The sequence below is a fragment of the Babylonia areolata genome, chromosome 3 (genome assembly GCF_041734735.1).
Source record: "Babylonia areolata isolate BAREFJ2019XMU chromosome 3, ASM4173473v1, whole genome shotgun sequence".
In the NCBI taxonomy this organism is placed as follows: domain Eukaryota; kingdom Metazoa; phylum Mollusca; class Gastropoda; order Neogastropoda; family Buccinidae; genus Babylonia; species Babylonia areolata.
In genome coordinates this window covers 55,403,570-55,408,569 of record NC_134878.1, presented here as the reverse complement: position 1 = coordinate 55,408,569, position 5,000 = coordinate 55,403,570, and the positions used below count along the sequence as shown (strand labels likewise).

Sequence of the window (5,000 nt, the reverse complement as noted above, 5' to 3'; positions counted from 1 at the left end):
GTCTTCCAGCCTACTCAACGTGTGAACAGATGTGGTTCAATTGCAGAGATCAGATGTGTCGTTACTTCGAGTTTTGGCTAGACTTGGCGTCTGCTGGTCGTGCTGCTGCTGCCGTAAGTATTCTTTCCCAGAATATTAGACCTAAATATTCTTCTGTTGACTATATCAGGCAGCATGTTATTTTGTGTGTGTCACGGTGGTGGTGGTGGTGGTGGTGGTGTTTTTGGTTTTTTTCCTGCGTGGAATAACAAGCTGCATAATGTGTGCATGACAGGAATGATTATTATGTTAAGAGACTGGGGCGTGTCTTAAATAAATGACGCGTGGGCCGAGTTCGGTATTTCCTCAATCTCGTGTTTCTCATGGCTATGGCAACAACTCCACCCTCGCCGGGCCACTCCCACCCCCCAACTATATGAATATCTGCTCCACACCCTTATCGTGAGATCCCGTTCCACAGACCATCCTATCCAATCCCACTCTACACTAGACTCCTGTTACCAACACTCACCCTTTGGTGAGAAAATTAATTGCTCAGTGTTTTTATTTGCTTGCCTCCCTTTATCCTCCGGTATTCGTTACGCGGCCAAGGTTGTTTGCGTGTTTTGATACGTATAACTGACAGTGTATTTGTCTGAATATTTTTAGAGGGGGAGTGGCGCGATAACCCGGGTTGGGGGATTTGTGTGTGTGTGTGTGTGGTGCGCGCGCGCGCGTGTGTGTGTGTGTGTGTGCGTGCGTGTGTGTGTGCGTGTGTGTGTGTGCGTGTGTGTGTGCATGTGTGTGTGTGTGTGTGTGTTTGTATGTGTGTGTTTGTGTCTGTCTGTGTGTGTGTTTGTGTGTGTGTGTTTGTGTCTGTCTGTGTCTGTGTGTCTCTGTGTGACCCACGTTCGCTGGAAACGGCCGTTTGGCTTCGCATTATCATACCCGGAAGCTCCTCAGTGTCAGCGGAATGAAGTGAACACAGCAAGGTGCTCTGCAGTGGCAGTGCGGTGGTGGCCAGAATTTATCAACGCTTCCGTATGGCTTCGCTTGCGACTGACACTCAACTACACGTTTGCCCCGGCCACTGAGTCTTCCCACACAAGCGAAGCACACGTACTTAGCTCTACTGACGAATTGGCTGCAAGGTCAACGCTTGCGTTCCTTCAATGAGAATGACTTTCTGACTGATAGGGAGATACGATCCTTCAACCACGCCCGTGAATCGTCAGTCCGGCTGTGATGCTGACCGTGATAGCACAGAGCTTGGTTCTGGGCCTACTTGTTTATTATTTCTTCTTTTTTTATATTTCATGTAACATTACAACAATAAGAGGACATTTGGTACGCCAGTACAAAAGCCCTTGGCGTTGACAATGAAAAAAGCACGATGACATATGTATTCTAAAAACACATGCAATACACATTCACGCACACATCCCCCCCCCCCCCTACTCCAACCCATACCCACAAATCCACACCCACTCCACACAAGATGTAGACACTCTCGCGAGTACACTTTGGCCGCTCAAGGTATAAAAACATGAACACGTTTGAAAATGGCAATAATGATAGAAGTAAAGATTAGAATAAAACTTAAAAGTGAAGACAAAAAAAAAAACAAAAAAAACGAGTTACTGATTTGAATGGCTGGAAATAAATGAGTTTTCAAAGAGATTTGGAAAGAAGGGCAATAAACAGCATGACGGACAGGAAACGGAAGTGAGTTCCATGCGGAAGCAGCCTGGAAAGAGAAAGTGCGTTTTCCATATGATCTGGTTCTGCAGGAGAGAATTGTTTAAGAGACGGTCATCGCCTGATGACGAGATGGAGAGTAGTAATGACGAGCGCAATAGCCGAGTGGTTAAAGCGTTGGACTTTCAATCTGAGGGTCCCGGGTTCGAATCTCGGTAACGGCGCCTGGTGGGTAAAGGGTGGAGATTTTTCCGATCTCCCAGGTCAACATATGTGCAGACCTGCTAGTGCCTGAACCCCCTTCGTGTGTATACGCAAGCAGAAGATCAAATACGCACGTTAAAGATCTTGTAATCCATGTCAGCGTTCGGTGGGTTATGGAAACAAGAACATACCCAGCATGCACACTCCCGAAGACGGAGTATGGCTGCCTACATGGCGAAGTAAAAACGGTCATACACGTAAAAACCCACTCGTGTACAGACGAGTGAACGTGGGAGTTGCAGCCCACGAACGCAGAAGAAGAAGAGAGTAGTAATGCAGATGCTCAGAGAAGTAAAAGAAGGAGCCATGCCATTCATAACTTTGTAGCACAGGAAAGAGAATTGATGAGCTATTCTTTTCTCGATAGGTAACCAGTGGAGGGGATGGAGAAGAGGAGTGACGAAGTTGAAATGTCCTGTAATGAGACAGTGGCCCTTTAACGTGTTGATATATTCTATATATTATATATAATATTAAAAAAATCAATTAAATGAAATTTTAAAAAGTTGGGAAACTGTTCAAGAAAGAGAATGTCAGTAAGTTTGGTTCTTCTTGCTAGGTGGTGGGCAATAGCCTCAGACCCCAAAAAATGTGTAGTGGACTATTTGGTAACGCGAGAGAGAGAGAGAGAGAGAGAGAGAGAGAGAGAGAGAGAGAGAGAGAGATTCAGATATTTTATTCATTCAAGGCCTTAGCCCCATATGAAGAGGGGCAAAAACATAATAGTATAATCAAAACAAGAATTAAACAAGCACGACAAGTCCTTCGAAAATAAACACAACACATACACACAAAGATTAAGACACAATTGTCTCTCTGAACTGAAATGCTTTATGAAGATACAATGCTAAATTTCGAATAATGCTTTCATTATTAGTTGCCATCAGTAGACCCTGACGGAACAAGCATGGCTCTGCATAATATTTCTTTGGTATGAATTTCACACGAAAATCATTTAGCACAGGGCACATCAAAACAAAGTGGAGTTCATGTTCAATCGATACCTTTACACATTGGACACAGCAGATCAGAATCTTTTTTTTAATATTTATAGCGATAAGAATGAGCATTAATTTCTGAAATACCGAATCTAAACCTTGTCAAAACAGATCGTAAATGTCGATCAAGGAGAGAGAGAGAGAGAGAGAGAGAGAGAGAGAGAGAGAGAGAGAGAGAGAGAGAGTTGTGCTGGAAAGCTGAAAGTATTATTCAAAGGGCAGAAACCGAGACAGATGGTGACAAAATAGACAAGAGAGGCAAGGCCTTCAAGACTCACTTGTGATGAATTAAGTCCCCTAGCATTAATTACAGAGTAATTTCCCTTTTTTACTATCTGCACCAAAACGTTTGCAAAATAAATAAAAATTCCATGTTTAGCAAAAGAAGTTCCTGTTTGAACAAAAAATGATAATAATGACTGCTCTTGTTGTTGGGTCAGAATAAGAGGTCAAAGTGCCAAGTTTAGAGAATACAAAAAATATAAATATAACAGTAAATGCAGTTTGCATATCATTAGGATTATTTTTTTTATTTTTTTGTGCCCATCCCAGAGGTGCAATATTGTTTTAAACAAGATGACTGGAAAGAAGTGAATTTTTCCTATTTTTATGCCAAATTTGGTGTCAACTGACAAAGTATTTGCAGAGAAAATGTCAATGTTAAAGTTTACCACGGACACACAGACACACGGACACACACACACACACACACATACAGAGAGAGAGAGAGAGACAACCGAACACCGGGTTAAAACATAGACTCACTTTGTTTACACAAGTGAGTCAAAAAGCAATGCCACCTCCGTGCTTTGGGCGTGTCAAACTGTAAGTCATAAAACCGGGTGGAGAAAAATCTTCAGTCCACTTGGTCTCGTCATGAGCTGGACGAAGCCAAGTTACACAGTATGGACAGAGAAGATCAATTTTCTGTCAGTAATAAAATCATTCATTGCTGCTGCGCTCTTCTTGCTGCTATCATTATAGCATTATTATCATTATTATTATTAGTTGTTTTGTTGTTTTTTTTAAAATTATATCATTATTAGTTAGTTAGTTATTTTATTTTATTTTGTACGCTTATAGTTGACTTCATCGAGTTTTTGCGCCTTATACATATTACTATTATTAGTAGTAGTAGTTATTTTTTTTATGTATTTATCTTCTTCTTCTTTTTTTCCCTCAAGGCCTGACTAAGCGCGTTGGGTTACGCTGCTGGTCAGGCATCTGCTTGGCAGATGTGGTGTAGCGTATATGGATTTGTCCGAACGCAGTGACGCCTCCTTGAGCTACTGATACTGAAATTGAATCTTCTTGCTGCAGTCAAACTGACTGAGCGTTGAATAAAGCCATGGACAAAATTTGTGAGCAGAGATATTTTGGGTTTGTTGGTACGCATATCAAATAGTCATTGTTCATAGATCAGTCTTGCAGTACGGAACTGTCTAACGCTGGCGGAATTAGGAGTACTGATGAGGACGAGGATGTGTTTTTGCTTCCTCCCCACCCACCCCCACCCCTAGCACCCCTCCCCCACGACAGCCACGTTTCCTGAGCAGATTGGTTCTCTGTGTGTGTGTGTGTGTGTGTGTGTGTGTGTGTGTGTGTGTGTGTGTGTGTGTGTGTGTGTTTTCTTCTTCAGTTTAACGTCTATTCACTATAAGTGTTTTCAGACGGAAAGGAGTAAAGTAGTGTATAAAGGAAAGGGAATGCACGTGAATATTAGTATAAAAAAGGAAGAAGTTCATGTTATGTATCAGAGGAAAAGTATATTATAAGAAAAAGTCTAAAGAGGTTGTGGTGTGTATTGAATGAGTTGTCATGGGAAGGAGAATATGTATATGCGTATCAACAAGTATTAACCTACAACAATGTAAATATAAATAACAGTATTAAATATAATACATCAAAGGAGGATACCAACTGGACTGGAGTTTAAAATTTCTGAAAACATTCTAAGCAATGAATAATCATTCAAAATCTTTTCAGTGGCTAATGAAATATTGGAAGAAAAGTCATCAACTACATCTTTTGGAAGTAACTGTCTTATGCTCGAACAATGAA

The 5,000-nt window shown here is 41.5% G+C and overlaps 1 protein-coding gene and 1 long non-coding RNA gene across 3 annotated transcripts in view; one reads left to right on the top strand and one right to left on the bottom strand.

The window, feature by feature from the left end:
* Positions 1 to 5,000, top strand: part of LOC143280131 (uncharacterized) — a 22,821-nt gene that overhangs the window by 157 nt on the left and 17,664 nt on the right. Inside the window, exon 1 of the long non-coding RNA XR_013054992.1 lies at positions 1 to 113. This exon is cut by the window's left edge and continues 157 nt beyond it. This is a non-coding gene — a long non-coding RNA (uncharacterized LOC143280131). The remainder of the gene's footprint in view (positions 114 to 5,000) is intronic.
* The window catches only part of LOC143280129 (uncharacterized), a 49,251-nt gene that overhangs the window by 35,561 nt on the left and 8,690 nt on the right, over positions 1 to 5,000 (bottom strand). The window lies entirely within an intron of this gene.